We start from the raw sequence: 21,403 nt of genomic DNA, 5'->3' as shown, positions 1-21,403 counted from the left end.
AAGAGCCTGTCTTTAAAAAAAAAAAATTTATCCCAAGATACTTTTCAGTTAAGACAAGCTTTTCATGCAGTTTCTATCCTGACTCAGTAAATAGTAATTTTAGTATTACTTTAAAGATTTACAACATTAAAAAAACTGAAGACCACTGCCTTAAAGATATGTTTAGTCTTTTTGCTACTGTTAAGTTTCAATGTAACCTTTTTTTTGTTAGATACAATCTAGAGCAAATAATTAAAAACAGACACAAATTGTCTAACTCAGGTATACTTAACAGATACTAATTCTCAATCTTGTCAGAGATCTGCTGAATAGAACGTTAAGTGTTTAGGCTTACTAAGACAGACAGAGACTCCCACATCCTAACAGTGACCCACAAAGGTCTGCCAGAAGATATGGGCACAGCGACCAAGGACTCTATCTGGATTGGGGTGAGATAACCACTGAGACACACTGCTCTATTGCCCTGCCTACTGCCAGGGCTCGGCCTAAACTGTGGACAAACAGACAATACCTAGAGAATTAAATGTCTCATATTGCCTAAGATAAGGTGAGGCAATTCTCCCATGTTCGTCCTCCACAGGGAAAGGCCTCTTATCTTCTGGGCCTGATGACCAGACTACCTCTGCCCAAGTTGTGATGAAGACCATAAGGACCTGGGGAAAACTATTTAGGGAGCGGACTATAGACCAATGCTGTCACTTTAATTATTATATAATATCTAGATTATAATTTATTCTCCCCAGCTTTCTGATTACATTGACAGTTAGAAAACAGACAACTAGGGGCTGGGGATTTAGCTCAGTGGTAGAGCGCTTACCTAGGAAGCGCAAGGCCCTGGGTTCGGTCCCCAGCTCCGGAAAAAAAAAAAAAAAAAAAAGAAAACAGACAACTAGATCCTTACCCCACGGTACTCTTCCACCATATCAGTTCATTAGTCAGTTTGTTAAACTACCGGAGACTACCAGATCTCATATCAAAATGGCAGACAAGTTTGCCTTTCTCACAGGCTGCATGATAAAAAGGTAGACAAGTTTCACAAGTAGCCTTCCGCAAATGTCACCTGCTACTTACTTCTCTAAAAAAAACCCAGTTTGCAGTGACTGCTTCCCAGTGATTAACCCCGTGTCTCATGGTCAATAATCAAATAAAAGGCTTCGGTTGTGAAGATCTCAGTGAGGGTCTAGAAAGGTGTTTTAAGATCAATAATCATAAGATATAGAGGTTGAAGGACACACGAACTTAAATGATGATAAATGACTTAAGGCATAAAGTGCTTCATATTTCTTCCCCTTGCTATAACACTCTTATATTGAGACTTCAAAGGCTCAAGATCCTACCCCAATGGAGTACTGATAAATTAGCCTAACTCTAATAAAACACTCCACTATGTGATCCACTTTCATAATCACACGTTTAGATTTTAAGTTTCCCTTGGTTGTTTTTTAACTATAGACTTAAGGTGTTTCTCATGTTAAATCTATACGACCAACTGGCATATTCACAAGGTCAAATTTTTAAGTTTCCTTTATTTGTCTTTTAAACGTAAACTTAAAAATGTTTTTCATTTTTGCTAAATTAGTATTCATTCAGTCTTCTAGACAGAGGAGGAAATCCCCTCCTGCTCCACAAAAAATCCCTTCTGCTCCACAAAAGGTTTTGGTCTTCCCTCAGCTCATCTTAAAGACTGTTCATGCTGTTAACAAATTTATCTCTTTTGTATATTTATAAGGAAACCCACTCAGATCTCTCTCTTCTCATGGACCAAACAGGTCCCATCTAGATAAGTACACATGCCAGCCAATAAGTTCCTACCTGTTGCCTATTCCAGAGGGTGGGATTCCTCCCCTGGTCCCTGGTTTTGGGACTCCCCTTACCCCAACCACCAAAACCTAAGGATACCAAATGTACACCTAAAACGAAGTTTTTTTTCCCCAAACCTACCTAACTTTATTTTCTGCCTCTGATAAATATATGTGTTTCAACATCTTGTCAAATCCAGGCGTTTACTAAAAAATCTACATCCAGGACAGCTCCAGAGAAGCAACCCACAGAAGCTCCAATCTACTCCCACAGACGCTTCTACTGGGCCTTCACCCTCCTACCAGCAGATGGTCCCACAGACCCTGGACAGCAATGAAACAGCCAACCCTCCTGAGTCTGGACCAACGTCCCCATTCTCATTTCCTTAGGTTTCTCAGAGACAAAATTGTTGCCCCAAAGTCAGCAGGAAGGAGGTAAAGATCATGATGACCCTACTCCTGCTTACCGGCACCTCTTCCTAGTTTCTCAATTTTTAATTAAACCAAAATGGAGGAACATTAGCATTTCTTCTAGGCACCACCCAAGAGTTACCTAGCAACAGCCAGGTAGGAGCCCGCCTGGCTTGCTATAAAAAGATTGTTTGCTTGTTCTCCCTCTCCCTCTCTCTTCTTCTCCCTCTCCCTCTCTCTCTTTCTCCCTCTCTGCCTCTCTGTCCCCCTCTTCTCTCTCTACATGTTCCCAGCTGGCCTCTTCCCTTCTTTCTTTCTCCTCTCTGTCCTTCTCTGTCCCCTCTTTTTCTCTGCCTCTCCTCCTTTCTCAGCCCCCTTCTAATGCCCCAAATAAACTTTATTTTATACGAGACCCATCGAATGGCCAGTACCTCAGAAGGCAATGCCTGTGCATGGGCCCTCTGCATCATGCTGTCACATCATGTCACTGCATAACATATCAGCGTATCCTTAGAAAGTTAACCAGAGCACTGCTGTCCCCACCCACTGCCCTGCAGAAGACCTTCCTTGCTGTAGCCTCTTTTTGCTGCTCTGTTTGCTCTTGAGCTCCAAGGAGGACTCCACATATTTGGTTTCAACTATCCTTTGGTTTTATTGGGGTACCCCTTGACAGAAAGCAGATCAGTGGTTGTCATGGGCTTGGAATAGCTAAAATGGAAATAGAGACAGGGGAGATGCCCCCGGGACATTACTGAGCAATGGAGAAATTCTGTAACTTGATAGAGCTGGAATGGCAAGTCCTGAGTCAAAGCTATAAGCTTAGGGTGAATGAATATTCTTGCCTCGGTAAGGTTTTGTGTGTGTGTGTGTGTGTGTGTGTGTGTGTGTGTGTGTGTGTGTGTGTGTGCACTTGTTTGTGTGTGCCCATACACAAATGCACATGAAAGTCAGGCGTTGACATCTGGTATCTCCTGCCTGAAGATCTGAATTTGATTCCCAGAACCCACATGGAAGGAAAGAGCTAACTCTCCTAAGTCATCCTTTGATCTCCACACACAGACTCCAAGCCTCACTCAAATGAGCCAATAGATAAATATCCCAAAACTAAAGTTAAAATTTTCTGTCTTGTTTTGCTTTTGAACCCAGGTCTTGTGTACTGTGCATGCTGGCTTCAAGCTCAGCATGTAGCAGAGAATGACTTTGGACTCCTGACTGATTTCCTTCTTCACTTTCTAAGGGCTGGGGTCACAGGCTCCAGCCGACCACACCCAGGAACAAAACTTCCCACAATACAGCTCCTTACCCCATCCTTGTGCGTCGTACAGATGCCAGCATTGTTTTATTGTAATGATTGACAGTGTATCTGCTTGTTTCGGAGGAGCGTGTGTGGGTGCATATGTGGAGGGAATGAGCTCTCTCCCTGACCATGTGGGTCCCTGGGGTTGAACCCAAGGGACCACACCCTGCAGCAAGCACCTTCACCTGCTGACAGCCACCCCACAGTCCCCTTATTTTGAACCAGAATCTTGCTATGTACCCTGGACCGGTGCCAAACTCATCAAGATTCCCCCCACCCCACCCCGCCTCCCAAGTGCTGGAATCGTAGGCTTGCAGCATCAAACCGTAGTTATGCCTTTATTGCCTCAAAAAGCCCCATGGAGGGGCTGACCTTGACATTGGAGCTTATGTGAGTCACTCTGTGGTGTCCACTAACTCGGTTTCTCAGAACATGTTCCCACTGTTAAGAGGGGCAAGGGACCTGCTCACTTTTCAAAAGTGTTCTTACCAGGCTCTGGTCTCAGTCAAAGTCTCTGCTCACCCTGCAGAGCTTCTCTGAGGACCGTGTCCCTTACTCACAGAAATGGAGAACACAAGTCCTGCGTGTGCGTGCGTGTCTGTCCGTGTTTTGACTGTGTAGCCCGGGCTAGTCTCAAAATCACAATGATACTCCAGCACCTTGAGTGATGGGGTTATAGGTACGTACCAGATTTTCTTTCCTTTCCTTTCTTTTTCTTTCTATAAAATAAAAATTATTTTATATGTACGGTTTTGCCTGCATGCATGTGTATGCACCCCTTGCACCTCACTTGCACGCCAGGTGCCCAGGGAGGCGAGAAGAGAGCATCAGATCCCCTGTAACTAGAGTTGTAGTCGATTGTGAGCCGCCATGTGGTTGCTGGGAATTGATCCAGGTCCTCTGGAAGAGCAGCTAGTGCCCTTAATCCCTGAGCCATCTCTCCAGCCCCTAGTTTTATTCTCTTAAGGATATGCTAATTGTGCAAAGGAATTGGTGTGGCTCTGACACGTTCAAACCTGTATACAATGTCCTTTGCTCATCCTGACTCTCTCCTTGTCTCTTACTCTCTCCTCGCTCCTGTACGTCCCCTTCCTTCACCCAAGTCATTTTCTTTTTACTTCTGTCACTTCCCTTTTAAGATCTCGACTCCAGATAAGAGAGGAGACACACAGCATTTGTATTTCCCGCAAATGACCAGCGCGCGGTCTCCACAACGCTTCCACCCCATTGTTGTCTGGCTGGTTCACCTCTGAGTGAACCTCTGTGGAGAGGCAGTGCTGCCTGCTTGCCCAACCTCAAATGTCCTTTCTCTTTGATGTGATTTCACCTTGCATTGTGACTAGGATTTACTTCTGTGTACTCATTTGTGGGATGTGACTCTTCTCACTGAACAAGGAGCTTACAGCAGCCAATACCAACTACGGTTTCTCTACACCATGGCTATCCTTGGTACTAAGACCATCGCCGGTTTTTACTGTTTTGAGGCACAGCCTCACAATGTAGTACACAGGTACATGCTTGCGTGAGTCTGTCTCTGTCTCTCTGTGTGTCTCTCTCTCTGTCTCTCTCTGTCTCTCTCTCTCTCTCTCTCTCTCTCTCTGTGTGTGTGTGTGTGTATACACATAGAGGTCAGAGGGCACTCTAAATTCCTTTTAACCTCTGAGCCATCTCTCTGAATGAAAAAAAAAAAAAAAAGAGATACAAAAAGGAAGAACATGACTGCTCCTAGGTATGGTGGAAGAGAAGGTTTATTGTGGATATGAGGAAGAGTATAGCCGGAGACAAACACATCTGGCAGAGTCCAGAGTGGACATGACCCTGAGCCAGGTGAGGAAAGGGGAGGTGGGGGGGAGCCAAGAGAGCAGGAGGGTAAAGGGTAGACCAAAAAAGGGCAGATAACCAAAAGGGCTGGATTATATGAGGAAAAGGGAAGGCCAGCCCAGCACCTGGGCTGGAGAAGTTTAGGTGGGGACAGGGTTTGTCAGCCACACCCCATAAGGGGTAGGGACTGAGGGATGCTGGGAGAACCTGGCAACTAGGTCTGCTTTGACATGTTAACTAGGCACCCGGGCCACTTGTCCCAGGTTTGAGGCCCCATATTCCCCAACTAGAAATGCTGCACAGACTTAAAATATTGATCTTTTGCAGCATACCTGCGACTCTGCTGACAAGAGAAAATACCGTGTAGTGAGCAGCTTTTTTTCTTTTTTTTGGAGCTGGGGACCAAACCCAGGGCCTTGTGCTTCCTAGGCAAGCGCTCTACCACTGAGCTAAATCCCCAACCCCTAGTGAGCAGCTTTTAAACTTGATCCTTAAAACTTGGTAATTGCGGGTGTTAGGATTCTCCAGAGCATTGACACATGCTCACTGGCTTATGTGCATAGGTGACTAGGGGCAAACCGGAAAGAGCTGGAGTTGCAAGTGAACAGCAATGCCTTCTGCTGGTGAAGTCCTTGTTGGAGGAGGTCAGCCTCTTGTCCTCGTTAGGCCTTTGACTGACTGGATGAGGTCCACCCGCACTGCAACACACCACCTCTTAAGTGTAAATCTTATTCTAGAATATCCTCACGGAAATGCCCAGGATAGAGCCAGGCAGGACAGCCCAGACTAGCGACCCCAGGAATTCATTAGTCTTCATTATTCTAATTCCAATCTCCCTGAGGGAGACCCGAGGTGGAGCTCTGGGTATAGCTGGCTGGTAGGGAGCTTCACTGAGGTCTGGGTCTGATTCACAGTAAAAGTAAGCCCTGGGAGGAAATATTTGCATAATGAATGAGAGTCATTTGCATTTCCTCCTGTAATTGCTTTTCCTTATTTGACTTGCAAGAGTTTGGTGAAGATCCTCTGTGTGGAAAGCTTGGCATCTTTCAGTCTGCTAGTCCTGCTAGCCTGATGGTTTTCCTGAAACATTGGAAGCTCTGAGTTCCCTCCTGTTCCCTGGGGAAGGCTTTCTTCTTCTATACATCTCATACTACTGGAGTTTGTTGTAGTTCCCTGAGTTGCTTTTAGTTTTTGTGAAACCAAAGGGGAGCCACATTGTCCTAAGTTGTTACTAAGTCTCCGTACCTTACAAGAATGAGTTTCTGTTCCCTAAACCTGGTGTAGCCTGCAACCCATGTGTCTCAACCTATGTTGAACTTCTGACCCCAAGGTGGACGGACGCCCACTCCTTGACCTTGCTTAAACTCCTGAACCCGAGATATATGACTGCCCTTAGAATGTGTCTTCCGAGGAACCTAGATACCTTCCGTCCCTGTGATGCAGTTCCCACACTTACCCTCCCCACAGGCAGCCTTAAGCCCTGGGTCCCCCAGTCTTCTGTCCAATGATCTCAATAGCTGTTTTCTACTAACCCTAACCCTTTTCCATAAAAGAGACCTCAAAAGTCAGTGAGGGGTCGCCCTCTGAAATTCCTACTTGGAGAGAGGTAGCTGACTGTTCAGTTCTTAATACAGTTTTTAAACCAGATGGTCGTGGAAATAAGTTTCTCCCTCAGGTCTAACAGTTCTAGCTATCATCTGTCTGTCTGTCATCTATATATCATCTATTATCTACCTATCTATATAATCTATCTATCTATCTATCTATCTATCTATCTATCTATCATCTATTCTCTCTCCTCTCTCTCTCTCTCTAGCCCTAGTCTCACTATGTAGCACAGGCTAGCCTTGAAATCAGAGATTCGCCAACCTCTGCATCCATACCTGGGATACCTTTATTTTTTTGTTTATTTATTTTAGACAAGGTCTCTAATAAATTATTCTCCATTGGTGAAATGAGCCAACTCAAGCCAGATTAGAGTATATAAAGGCAGATTGGGGGGGGAGGTCGTCAGCCCTCAGGTAGATTCACTGATCAAAAGGAACAAGGCCAAGGAAGTCACCTCGGGGAGGGAGGCAGAGGAGAGGGGAAGAGAAAGAGAAAGAGTATGTGCACATAGGGAGAGACCAATGTGTTTAGATGATATAGGAAAAAGCCTCTGGGGGAGGAGAAGCCCCCTTAGTTGGCAGTTCAGGGTAGAGGGCAGGGTGTGCTAGCCATACCCTATAACAGGTAGGGAGTAAGGGTCCCTGAGGGATATCAGGAGGCCAGGCCTGCTTTGGTACGTTAAATATGCATCAGCAGTGTTATATAGCCCAGGTTGCCCTTGAGCTCCCTAAGTAGCCAAAGATTGCCTTCAATTCTGGTCCTCCTGCCCCTACACCGGGGATGCAGGGATGGCAGGTGTGAACACACGCTTGGATCCTTATTTCCGTCAACAGAGTTTTAAACAGTTGTTCTTTTTTTTTTTAAGATTTAGTTTTATTTTTTTAATATTTTATTTATTTATTATATATATGAGTACACTGTAGCTGTTTTCAGACACACCAGAAGAGGGCATCAGATCTCATTACAGATGGTTGTGAGCCACCATGTGGTTGCTGGGATTTGAACTCAGGTCCTTTGGAAGAGCAGTCGGGTGCCCTTAACCACTGAGCCATCTCTCCAGCCCTAGTTTTATTTTTAATTATGGAAAAGGGGGGTTGTGTACGTAAGAGTAGTGCTCACAGAGAGACTAGAGGCTTCAGGACCGGTGACATCACAGCGCTGTCTTCTTAGGCAGGTGGCTGACCCTGTGAGTGAGGCAGCCTCCTTTACTGCCCTGATTTGCCTCAGTGATGGACTGTGGTCTACAAGCTGAAATAATCTTTTCCTCCTCTAAGATGATGCAACTCAAAGTGTTTACCCACAGTAATAGAAAGAAAACAGAATACTGAGTTAGACTAGACAGTGAGGTGGGGGGTGGGGGGGAGAGGGGGAGAGAGAGAGAGAGAGAGAGAGAGAGAGAGAGAGAGAGAGAGAGAGAGAGAGAGAGATGCAAGTTGCTTGAAAACACAGGGAGATTATTAGCCAGACTGAAGAATACATCACTGAACATGAAGGCACCTCCTTCTCAGTCAGCAGAGAAGTAGAATCCTTCAATGAGGGGCTGGGGGTGTGGCTCAGTGGTAGAGCCCCTGCCTAGAATCCCCCAATGAGGGGCTGGGGGAGTGGCTCAGTGTTTGAGTATTTGCCTAGCATGCATAAGATCCCGAGTCAAATTTCTTTCCCCACAAAACAAACTGAAACTCCATGGTATAACACATTTATTGGGAAGGAGGGAGGAGGTTTTCAAGAGCTGTTTCTCTAGTAGGACAGAGTTCTGCTGTAATTTCCTCTTGGGCATGCAGTATCTCCATTAGTATCCAGTGAAGATCCTGGCTGGCTGGTCCAGTGCTACTGCTCACAACAGAGCCCTAATGGCGGCCTCAGGGCATCTGGGCCAGGCCTCACCATTCATTGCTTTTGCACAGTGATCCCTGACTGAGACACACTAGAAGACCCAAGTTTTAAATCCACAGTCCATTCTCAGCTCTTGACTGACCCCAAACCGAGTAAAATCTTAGAACTACTGATACGCTGCAGGCGACTCGGCTCCTCCCTTATTTCCCGGTAAGACTATGACATGACCATGTAATAACTGTGTGGTTAGGTAACCCCGTTTTAGCAGTTATCACTTTTTTCCCCCTAGAAACTGAGCACTAGAAAAAAGGGAAGTGGGGACTGGAGAGATGGCTCAGTGATTACGAACACTTGTTGCTGTTGCCGAGAACCCAGGCTCAGTTCCCAGCAACCATGAGGTGGCTCACCGCCTTCTGTAACTCCAGTTCCAGGGAACTTGACACCATTTTCTGGCTACCATGGGCACTATATGAACATGGGACAACAGACATGTAGGCAAAACACCCATACACATAAAACATGAAAATAAAAGAAAGGTTGGAAAATGGCCTAGGCTGAGTTAGCCTCTGAGAGACACTGCTGGGGTTGCAGGCCCCCTCCCTGTGGCTGGCACACTCAGAGCCTGCCTCGATTTCATGACCACTATACTCCTTAGTGCCTCATTTTGTTTTTTATTACATGCTGTCCCAATACCCTAGCACGCACATCCGTGTGTGTGTGTGTGTGTGTGTGTGTGTGTGTGTGTGTGTGTGTGTGTGAATGATGGTGCATAGGCAGAGGCCAACTTTGGAAATCAGTTTTCTCCTTCCACCCTGTGAGTTCAAGGGACCAGACTCCATTTTGCAGCCCTGGCAGCTGGAAGTGAAGGCACAGTAAAGAAACCCCACTCCCCTCTCTGCCTTCTGTGTCCTCTAAGCTGCCTGTGGAGATCTAAAACAACATACTCTTTTTTAAATTTTTAAATTTATTTTTTTAAGATTTTATTTTATTGTATATGAGTACACTGTAGCTGCCTTCAGACACACCAGAAGAGGGCATCAGATCTCATTACAGATGGTTGTGAGCCACCATGTGGTTGCTGGGATTTGAACTCAGGACCTCAGGAAGAGCAGTCGGTGTTCTTAACCACTGAGCTATCTCTCCAGCCCAACAACATACTCTTTTAACACTGAGTCAACTTGCTGGCCCTGGTGCTCTGTTTATAAGAAGGGCCTTCTGCCTCTAGGGTTGACCATGAACCCCTGATCTGCCTGCTCTAACCCCCAAATGCTGCCAGGACAACTGTCCTCATGCACCCTTCCTCTCCGACTCTTCCAAGCTTGATCTTTAAGTCGCCCTCCTTTTACTTTAACCTGCTCCCTCGTTGTTATCACAAAATACCAACAAGAAGCAACTCCAGTGAGGAAGGGCTTCTCGTGGTGTACACTTTGCAGAAGTACAGTCTCCCGTGGTAGGAAAGACATGAGGCAGGAGGGAGGGGAGGGTACAGGAGAGGGGGCCAGCAGGAACCCATTGCATCCACAGCCGGGGGTGTGGGGGCAGAGGAAATGAACAGAGCCAGGCTGGGCTGTGAGACAGCAGGACTCACTTCTGCTGTGTCCAAACATTTCCCGATGGACACTCACTCTTCCAGCTTTTTTTTTTTCTTTTCTTTTTTTCGGAGCTGGGGACCAAACCCAGGGCCTTGCGCTTGCTAGGCAAGCGCTCTACCACTGAGCTAAATCCCCAACCCCCTCTTCCAACTTCTGATGCAGTCTAGTACCTGCATCTCATGTTCAGGGAACCATCGGGGTGTGGATCTGAGCAGGAAACAGAGTCCATCTTCCATCAGAGATGCTGGACCGTGCTCTCCACGATCCCTGGTTTTATCCAACTGGAGAGTGGAAGTCTGCACCCGAAGCTCATAGCACAAGAAAGAGAAAGCAAGAATTACTGGACACGTGAACCTGCAGCTTGTCCAAATACAGGTGTACATGGAGGTCTTCACTGGACTGTGTTAGTCAGAAGACTTTTCATCTGGCCCTGGCTGCACAGCTTCCTTTATTCCTTGGAAAATCTCCAAGCCACTCAACGTCTTATCATTAAGGCCCTAAATGAGCCAAACTTGGCTTCAGTTGCTGCAATTAAGAATCAGCGCTGTGGGCCTGCCCTGCTAAGATAAGCTAAGAGAGTCTGCACTCCCCAGAGAGTTATCCACCCATTAGCAGTCAGAAGGAGACAGGATTTAAATAGCCCAGAGATGCTGCTACATTGTGTCATGGGCAGGTCTCACAAGCTACGTGACCCATGAGATGCAGCCACCATGAGGCTGGCGGCTAAGCCCTACTTCTTCTCTATGTACATGGGTCCTGTTTATTCAGCAGACAATGTGGGTGAAGGGAGTGTGGCTGGACAACGTGTGGCATGGGGCTCGCCACGGCAGTGCTAAGCCTAAAAAATAATCTCAAGGAGAAAGACCAAGTCCGTGATTGTCTAGTTCAAGCAAGCTTTATTTTAGAGGTGAACCCGGGACAGGCCAGTCTCACCCCAAGTCAAGATTTTAGAAAGAGAGCCCAGGATGGGAGGGAAGCGAGGTTTTTATATCTCAGGGGTAGGGAGCTTTCCAAATGGGGGATCTGGCAGATAAAACAGGAAGGGTTACAGGAACAGAATATATGCATAACAAATTAGTCCTTGTTATGAAGAATAACATGGGGAGGGGTACCATGGTGGCCCTTCCCAGGTGTACCCCTGAGAAATTATGCATGCAGCAGATCTAGTATAAAGGGGGATTATTGGAGGAAGTGAGGGGAGTCAGGGCCTGGGAAAGAGGTTGAGGCAGAGGAGTGGACATATAGTCAGGCAGACAGAGGGGAGCAGAGCCATGAGGGCAGAAAAGGGAGGGTAAGGCAGAGAAGGACAGACAGGGAGAGAGAGAACTGTCTGATGGAAAAAGAGAGAGAGAGAACTAGAGTTCTCTTTTATATGCAGCCCACACTGGTGGAAGTGGCAGCTAAGGCAGGTTATGATGGTTAGCAATTGCTAGGTCACCAAAGGCAGGCCAGCAGAACAGCCTGCAGCCTACATGCTAACAGTCATGATGGTCTCCTGAAACAAAGGCATGATTGCCATTCCTGGAGCAGGCAGTACAGAATCATTTGCCCTTAGGGTCACAGGTTGGGCAGAAAAACAGGTTTAATCATTTCAAGGCTGGGGTTTGGGGAGATGGGGATGGGGGGGAGGAACTGAGGTGGGGTGGGGATAGAGGCTGGGGACATAGGGGGTAGGGTGGGAGGATGAGGGGGGTATCCCTGACACCCAAGGAACTGGCAGTTTTGTAGGTGTCTCATGCTAGGAAAACACTGAATGAAGTCAGATGCTGGCTGGAGGGGAAGCTTGTCTCCACTCAAAGAATGTCACACAACTCTAACAACTTGTCAGAGACCTTTGTAGGGGAGGAGGATCCAGACAGCGATGGATCAGTGATGGACAGACTCACTCTCAGAGCCAAGACTGCTCAGTTAGGCAGACCTTTGTCCCTTTATTTAAACCGAAATCTCACACAGGACCCCCAAGAAAATGAACTTGGGCATCACTGGACATCTGTATTCCTCTTCCCGGTGTAGCCACGTGAAACAAATAGCTTTCCCTCATTTTGGCCATTGCTTGTCGCTTTGACTGGCCATTGAGGGCGAGAGACCCTTTCTGATTGGTTGGGGCTGCCAGGTTCCAGGTTTTAACCCTGCGTGACCTGACAGCATTAGCCTTGCCGGCTGCTGTTGAGGTTCGGCTTACTGTTAGGTACTGTGATACTAAGCGCAGGCGTCCAAGACTTGCTTGCCCCAGGGATGAGATTGTCTGCCCATTGACCCAAGTGACACTATGTGACCTTGCCCTCAAGTTATTTCTGATAGGTGAATAAAGACACTAACGGCCAATAGCTGGGAAGAAGAGACATAGGTGGGGGTTAGGGTTCCAGAACCACAGAGAGGAAGAAGAGGGGAGAGGGGAGAAAGACACCTTGGGTTAGGAGTCAAGAGCAGCCCAGATGAAACATAGTAAGTAATAACTCAGGGTTATGGATAGGAAAGTAGATTCTAGTGGCACAGAGGGTAGGTATCTGCCCAGCTCTAGTGCTGTTTAAGGCTTATTATAAATATAAAAGTTGCGTGTGTGTGATTTATCTGGATTCTAAATGGTCATAAGCGGAGTAGAAACCCTGAATTGAGATCAAATAGTTCTACAACAGGTTGGTTTTATCAGCGCGTGGGAAGAGGAATCTCAGTTGAGAAAATGCCTTCATGGGCCTGTTGGCAACTCTGTGCAGACATTTTAATGACTAACAGTTGGCATGAGACGCAGCCTACTGCAGGTGGGTGTGTCAAGCTGGGTCCGTGTCTCAGGGTCTCATCAGAAAGCTGACTGAGCAAGCCGTGGGGAGCAAGCCAGTAAGTAGCATTCCTCCGGATCCTCTGTCCCTCACTTCCTGCCTCCAGGTTCCTGCCTTGAGTTCTTGTCCTGACCTCCCTCAGAGATGACCTGGAAGTGTAAGGCAAATTAACCCCTTCCTCCCCAAGTTGCTTTTGGTCACGGCGTTTATCACAGCAGTAGAAACCCTAACTAAGATATTAGCTGAGGGTATCTTTGCTTGCCTTTAACTTTACTGGGTGGTATGTTTAGATTAACTTTTGAAACAAATCTACTTGTGCAAGCATGCATGCATGTGTGTATGTGTGGTGTGTGTGTGTGTGTGTGTGTATGTGTGTGTGTGTACGCGAGTGTACATGGACGTAGGTGTCCTTGGAGGCCAGAGAAGGTGTCTGTTCCCCTGGAGCTAGACTAATAGGAAATTAATTATAAGTCATTTGATGTGGATGCTAGGAACTGAACTTAGGTCTGTGTTTTTAATTTCTGAGTCATCTCATCTCTCCAGACCCTGGCAAGGGTTGGGGTATTATATACATAAATGTATCATCAGAAACTCTTTCCTATGTACAACAATGCCAAGCAACCAGAGCTTCCAGGGACTAAGCCACTACCTAAAGACTATACATGGACTGACCCTGGACTCTGACCTCATAGGTAGCAATGAATATCCTAGTAAGAGCACCAGTGGAAGGGGAAGCCCTGGGTCCTGCTAAGACTGAACCCCCAGTGAACTAGACTGGTGGGGGGAGGGTGGCAATGGGGGGAGGGTTGGGAGGGGAACACCCATAAGGAAGGGGAGGGGGGAGGGGGATGTTTGCCCGGATACCGGGAAAGGGAATAACACTCGAAATGTATATAAGAAATACTCAAGTTAATAAAAAAAAAAAAAAAAGAAACTCTTTCCTAAAAAAAAAAATGTTCCAGGCAATAGTGGTACAAGCCTTTAATCTAAGCATTTGGGAGGCAGAGGGCAGGCGGATCTCTGAGTTTGAGGCCACCCTGGTCTATAGAGTGAGTTCCAGGACAGCCAGGGATACACAGTAAACCTTGTCTCAAAAAACAAAAACAATCAAACAAACCCATAGAGAAAATATCTTGTGTCCGTACGGGTGTGGCGCCCGTCAATAATAAATGTGATGGCCTATAGCTTAGGCAGGAAATAGGAGGTGGGACATCCATTAGGCCAAAAGGATTCTGGGATTGTGCGAGGAACAGCAGATTCACCCTGGCTGTGAGGTGACAGACTCACGGTGCCCGAGCACAGGTAACCAGCCACATAGCAGAATGTAAATTAGGATGCATGGGTTATTTTAAGTAATGATCTAGTCAGAGAAGGTGGCTCTGTGGCCAAGGTATTTGTCAATGTATTTTGAGCTTATTTTGGGGACTATGGGTTGGGAGGTAGAACCAGACCTCACTTCAACAGAAATAAAAAAAATTTGAAGATTTTCATGCACATGAATGTGTACCAGATGCATGGATGGTGCCATTGGAGGTCAGAGAAGACATAAGATCCCATTGGATCCCCTGGCACTGGAGTTACAAGTGGCAGCGAGCTGTCCCCTGTGTTCTGGGAGCTGAACTCTGGTCTTCTAGAAGAGCAGCCTGTGTTCTTTACAGCTCAGCCATCTCTCCAGCCCCATCCTTGGGGTATTTATCTCTTTCCCTTTGTTTCTGCAGTGTTTGGGGAATGCACTCAGGACCCGTTCGTAACAGACAAGTGTGTCATAGCAGATCTATGTCTCCAGCTCAAAGCTTTCTCCACAGCAGCAACGATTCTTCCGGGAAAGGTAAGTGTTCCCTGCAGGTAGTGTCCCTTCCCGGACTTCGCACTGCGCTGAGAGCAGTTAATGGGTATCCCTTCCCACAGTCCTTTTCCACTCACCAAACTGTACCCACCTCTGCTTCCCCCTCATTCCCTGGCCACCATTCTGCATCCTGACATGGCTTAGGAGTCCACGGGATCTGGGTCCTGCCAACTGCCTAGACCTCATTCTCTATCTCGGCTCTTATTTGGTTTCCTCATGGTCACTCTGGCCCCCCTGGCTACTTTGGACCACGGCTCACTCAGGGCTTTCTGTCCCTATGCTGCGACTGTCCCCAGACAGCTTCTAGCTCCTACCTCACATACTCTAAGATCGTTTGAATGTGAACTGTCCCTCCCAGGCTCATACGTTTGAGCACTCAGTCCTCAGTGAGGAGTGCTGTGTTGGGGGTTGTGGAACATTCAGGATGGGGATCATGATTCGTAAAGACATTTGTAAAGAGGACACTCGGGTTGGCCTCTAAGAATGATAACTCAGCCTCTCTTCCAGGCCTACCACCACTTCCTGCTGTGATATAAGCAAGCCACAATCTCCTGTAGCCATTAACTGAACCCGCAGGCACCATGTCTTCCCTCAGATAAGCGACTGTTTTACTTAGGGTTTCCGTTGCTGTGAAGAGACACCCTGACCACAGTGACTCTTATAAAGGAAAGCATTTAATTGGGGCTGGCTTACAGTTCAGAGGTTTATTTAGTCCATTACTGTCATGGTAGGAAGCACAGGTAAGAGCTAGTGATGATAACCTAGTGACCTTGGATGATCTAGTGGCCACACATGGAGTGTGCCTCTTCGAGCTGATGGGATCAGTGTTAGGTCAAGACAAGAGTGAACGGTGCCTCTTAGGATCTAGGCCTAAACATCAGAAGGATGATGCGGCCATGTCTGTATCATGGAGAGGGACGGGTACCACTCTCAGGATGTTGGAAACGAGTGCCTGGAAATCCTGCTGTTTTAGCAGGGGATGCTTCCTGCCCGTAGCCCATTGGTGGCTTCACAAGAGGAGTGGTCAAGTTGAAGATGGAGTTGCTGTGTGGAAGGTTCAGCTTACAAGCCATTGGAGAAGCATGGCTGGGCACAGGCAGCGGCCTCTAGCTCTTGGGCTGGCCAGCGCTTCTTCCTCCTTCCTCCTCTCTTCCCTCTGTCCCTCCCTCTTTCCCTCCCTTTTGGAAAGGGTCTCACTATGTAGCTCATACTGGTCTGATCCTCCTGCCTCAGCCTGAGTGCTTGGACAGCAGGCTTGCACTGAATTACTGGCTCATTCTGACGTTGCTGCAGCTGTTGCTGCTCGATGCAGAGTTAAACACTGAAGCCCTGTGTGGACTGGTATCAGAGGGAGCTGCGGACCCTGATTGGCTGGTAAGAGGGAGCTCCGGACTCTGATTGGCTGCTGCAGCCTATCACGACTCATCGGGACTAGAAAAGAAGATATGACCATGGAGTGGGCGTGGAGGACGGACAACTCTTCAAGGGGGGTGTGGGGGAGAGAGCGTCACACTTTCCAGTTTGCTCTTCTGCACTCTTCTCCAGTTCCAGGGCAGGCAGCCAGTCCAGGCTCCTGTCTCAGCCTTAGTGGCCCCTTCTTGCCCTTCAATTCGGAAAAGCCTGGTCCTGCTGCAGGATCGGTCTAGGTACTCTAGACCTGGACACTCCTCAACATCCCCCCGCCACTTGAGCACCCCTTCCCAACCCACATCAGGTTGTTCTTATTGCTACCCAGTCTGTTTGCCCCCTTGCTCAAGACCTGTCCTGCTCACTCATGTCTCCACCACTCAAAATGGCCTCCCTTGTTGAAGGAAGTCTCTGCATACCTGACAAGCAGACAGCAATAGTAGGGAAATACTGTTGGCCATTTCTTAGCTCATTTTTAGATTCTTATATCTATCACCCTTCCAACCCTTATCAAATTTTCCCAGAATTCCAAACAAACTATCTGCTGCTGGCAAAAAACACACCCCTCCTAGTGCACGAGATAAATCGTAGTCACCTGCTATGAGGCAAGCCCATATCCCATACTAAACATAGTCACATAACATAACTGTTTTTTGTTTTTTTGTTTTTTAGGAAACCAGAATTCCCACCTCACACCACAGCTATTTCTAACGCTGCAATGGGCGTGGCTCTACCTAAGTTGTCACCGAGTGGAAAGGTCAGATGCTGCCTTCCCATGATGCAACAGCAAAGGCCTAAAATCCCGTTCCACACAGAGCCTTCACTGCGGTTTCCCTTTCAGCGTCTGGGTGCGGAGTGAGAATACGCAGGGCCTGCAGAATGCGGGGTGTGTGTGTGTGTGTGTGTGTGTGTGTGTGTGTGTGTGTGTGTGTGTGTGCCAGGCGTGGTAACTACCGCCAAGGGGACCGTGCAGAGAGGGCGGCTAAAAGAAAGACAGCCTGGAGTGGGCGGCTGGACCTCGTGGTAGAGTAGCAGTCAGAGTGCGGGGATCTGGCTTGTGGGAACTGATAGAAATGTTTCATTTTTAATCATACCGTAACAGGAAGGGCTCCGTGGTTATGGGAACTTGCTGTGGAAGCTCCTCCATCAAGTTGAGGGCCAGGAAGAAAACACCAAAGGGATATGCCCCCTTGGAGAAGTCCACAATCTCATTAAATAGTGTCAGCAGCTGGGGTCCCAAGTTTGGAAGCAGCATTATTGGAGTTAGGGAGGAAGGGGGTTGGTGGGGGGGTGTGGGATGTGGGGGATAGGAGTGGGACAGTGGGGCAGGGTGGGGGATGGGTGTTAAGGAGGTGAGCAGTAGAGGTGCATTTCACATATAACAGTGACCCTGGAACCTCAGCACCAGGCTGTCCTTTGACCTTTCTGTGACTTAGATTTGGATAACAAAACGGGAATAATGGACAAAGCGAAAAGTGCAGGCACTGGGCTGCTTTTGCTTGTTCCTATGGGAAAGCACTCGTGGGCTAGCCCAGGGCTCACTGTCCACGGAGACGTCCAGATGCCTGGTCCAGGCATGGGTGCTAGAGTTTTGGTTCCCTAACGATGAAACTCTTTCCAGAAGTTATCCCACATCAGTACAGACACAAGGTGCTGACAGGCACCTGCTGAGTATCCCACCTGTCCGTCTGTAAGACAGTCTCATGCTATTTTGCCCAGGCAGACGTTGAACTCCTGGGCTTATACCACCCTCCTGGCCTCAGCTTTCTGAGTATCTGGGAGATGTACATCACCACAGTCTGCCCCATCTTATATACAAGGCTCAAGCCCCTGTGAAATTTGGTGTCTTCAGGAAGTAATCTTGGAACTAGGCCTTTTTAAAAAATTTTTTAAAGATTTATTCATTTATTATATGTAAGTACACTGTCGCTGTCTTCAGATACACCAGAAGAGGGCATCGGATCTCTTTACAGATGGTTGTGAGCCACCATGTGGTTGCTGGGAATTGAACTCAGGACCTCTGGAAGAGCAGTCGGTGCTCTTAACCGCTGAGCCATCTCTCCAGCCCCCAAGAACTAGGCCTTTTTAAATACCAAAGAACAACTACACTCACCGCGGCATGTGCATTACACACATATTTGTGTTCACGCATAGCTATATGGTTATACATGCATGTATATGTACACACATGTAAGACAAATCCATACTCATTTCCAGGCTCACAGCAACCCTCCTATAAAAGTGGACTGTCATGCCCATTCTACAGGAGAAAAACTGAGGCTGGAGAACGCGAGCTATCCTGTCCAAGGTTATGAAGCCACCCAGGTTCCAGCCTCCATGCTTGGTAAGTAGGCCTTATGGATCAGCTATAGGTTGGGCAACTTGGCAAAGCCTCCAGAGAGATGGTAACTGTGATGGTTTGTATATGCTCAGCCCAGGGAGTGGCACTATTAGAAGGCGTGGCCCTGTTGGAGTAGGTGTGTCACTGTGGGCGTGGGCTTTAAGACCCTCATCTTAGCTGCCTGGAAGTCAGTCTTCTGCTAGCAACCTTCAGATGAAGATGTAGAACTCAGCTCCTCCTGCACCATGCCTGCCTGGATGCTGCCATGCTCCCACCTTGATGATAATGGACTGAACCTCTGAACCTGTAAGCCAGCTCCAATTAGATGTTGTCCTTATAAGAGTTGCCTTGGTCGTGGTGTCTGTTCACAGCAGTAAAATCCTAAGACAGTGACCCAGCCTTGAGTCTAGCTGCTCTTACTCTTAAACCTGTCCGTGGTCTGCATGAAAATGGCCCCCATTGGATCATATATTTCAATACTTTGTCCCCATTTGGTGGAACTCTTTGGGAAGGTTTGGTGGGTGTGGCCCTTTTGGAGACTCATGAGTGTAAGCATAGAATCTTGCTAAATTGTCCAGGCTGGTCTCATACTTTGATTCTCCCACCTCAGTCTTCCTAGCAGATGGGATTAGATAGATACAGACCTCAGATCCACTGCCTTCTGCTCTTAGTCAGGGCTGGGAAGCAAACCAAGAGTCTCTATATAAATATTTCTGGGCTGGTGAGATGGCTCAGCTGGTAAGTAAAGGTGCTTGATGGTAACCAACCCAAATTAGACCTCTGATACCCGGGGGGGTGGGGGGACGGACTGTGCATAAATGTTTTTGGGCCTAAGAAACGGCTCAGCAGGTAAAGACACTTGCATCCAAGCCAGACGACCGAGTTTTGATCCCCCAGGACTGGACCAATGGATATGATGAAAATGAACTGACTCTGGAAAATTGACCTTTGCCCTCCACAGGCATACTGAAGTTCTGATTCGCAAGCTCCCCTTTCAGCGTCTGGTGCTGGAAATTGCTCAGGACTTCAAAACAGACCTGTGCTTCCAGAGGGAATCTATTGGTGCTTTGCAGGAGGCAAGCGAGGCCCATCTGGTTGGCCTTTTGAAGATACCAACCTGTGTGCTATCCATGCCACACGTGTAAGAATTATGACAAAAGACATCCAGCTAGCACGCCCCATACGCGGAGAACGTGCTTAAGAGTCCACTATGAGGGGAAACAGTTCATTCTCAAAAATTTTTTTTCCTCTTCTTCCTGTTATCAGTAGTTCTGAATGTTAGATATTTTTCCATGGGGTGAAAGGTACCGAAGTCTATAATTCCAAGTGGAAACATAGGGGACAGAATCAGGTATTGGCAGTTTCTCCACGTTCATTTGTGTGTGAATTTTTAATATAAATGCAAGATGTTAAAGCATTGATGCAAGCAAAATGTTTCAGTGAACACATTTCAACAGTTCAACTTTATAACAATTATAAATAAACATGTTAAAATGCTCTGGACAATGCCAGCATTTGGATTTTTTAAAAATAAGTAAATTTCTTATTGACAGCAACTAAATGGTGTTTGTAGCATTTTGTCACACAGTAGACTCCATCCATTCACTGTACTTTTCTAACGGAGTTGTCCTACATGCGAGTACCTATTTTTAATGTTGTCTGTGTTCTGTGCTGTTCTGTATGTTTGCTATTAAAATACATTAAATTATATAAAAAAAGAATACATAAAGTCCCTTAATACTATGTAGGCTGGTGGTGTGACTCTGGCTGAGCACTTCTGAGGTACTCAGGAGGCCCTGAGTTCAAGTCCCAGCAATGCAAAAAGAAAGAACCCGCATGCGGGCATGAAGAATTTAATTTCCAGAAGGGCTCCCAGCAGCTGCAGGGAAGATATGTACGCTGGATAGGGGTGGACCTGACATAGAGGTGGGAGCTTTCTTGGTTTTAACAGACCAGAGGCTTGTAAAAAAAAAAAAAAAAAAGAAAGAAAGAAAGAAAGAAAAGGAAGGGAGTGAGGCTGACCTGGAAATCAGTAAGAGCCACACCCCACACCTCAGTCTGGAATTTTCCTTCTCCAACTGTACCTTCCAACCCTTCCTGGTTTTCCAGGCTTACCAGCTGGACAGGAGCAGACCAGGATACAGCAAGAGCAGCCAAGGTTGCCAAGGTGGTAGCAAGGTGGAAAGGCACCCGCATGGGTCTGAAGGTCATGGGAACTCTGCGGTTTGACCTCTGTCCCAGAGATGAGAATCTGGGCCTGTGGTCTTCCTGCATAGGCAACAGTGGGTGGGGAAGGAGGCAGAACTCGGGGGGTGGGGGTGGGCGTGGGCCTCTGGCCCAGATATTTTCTCGACAGGAAGTCTGTGGCATTCGTTCAGATCCAGAGACGTGAACAGCTATAGAAAAATAGAAGCATGACAGATGGAGAACCCAACTGTGCTGTCAGTCAAAAGACAGAGGAGGGAGGAGCAACGGCTTAGTGACTAAGAGCACTGGCTGCTCTTCCAAAGGACCCCAGTTCAATTCCCAGCACCCACTTGATGGGTCACAACTATATGGACCGCCAGTCCCAGGGCATCTGACACCTTCTTCTGGCCTCTGTGGCACTGCGTTCATAACAGTCAAGTGCTCCACAGATAACTTTGCATGCAAACAAGAATGCCCTTACTCA

General features: G+C 47.3%; 1 long non-coding RNA gene across 7 annotated transcripts; it reads left to right on the top strand.

The window, feature by feature from the left end:
- Nucleotides 1–14,520: 14,520 nt before the first annotated feature.
- On the top strand, nt 14,521–20,288 carry LOC102554169 (uncharacterized). 7 transcript variants are annotated; one of them, XR_010059979.1, is made up of 4 exons: nt 14,521–16,358; nt 17,064–17,148; nt 18,609–18,735; nt 18,825–20,288. It is a non-coding gene; the product is annotated as an uncharacterized LOC102554169 (long non-coding RNA). The 7 variants fall into 7 exon arrangements; XR_010059977.1 differs by having other exon boundaries at nt 14,524–15,724; nt 15,958–17,277; XR_005494315.2 differs by having other exon boundaries at nt 14,529–16,358; nt 17,064–17,277.
- Nucleotides 20,289–21,403: the final 1,115 nt, after the last annotated feature.

Source organism: Rattus norvegicus, chromosome 1, assembly GCF_036323735.1.
Source record: "Rattus norvegicus strain BN/NHsdMcwi chromosome 1, GRCr8, whole genome shotgun sequence".
NCBI classification, from domain to species: Eukaryota; Metazoa; Chordata; class Mammalia; order Rodentia; family Muridae; genus Rattus; species Rattus norvegicus.
The sequence above is the reverse complement of the archived record's forward strand: the minus strand, read 5'-3'. Positions and strand labels throughout refer to the sequence as shown.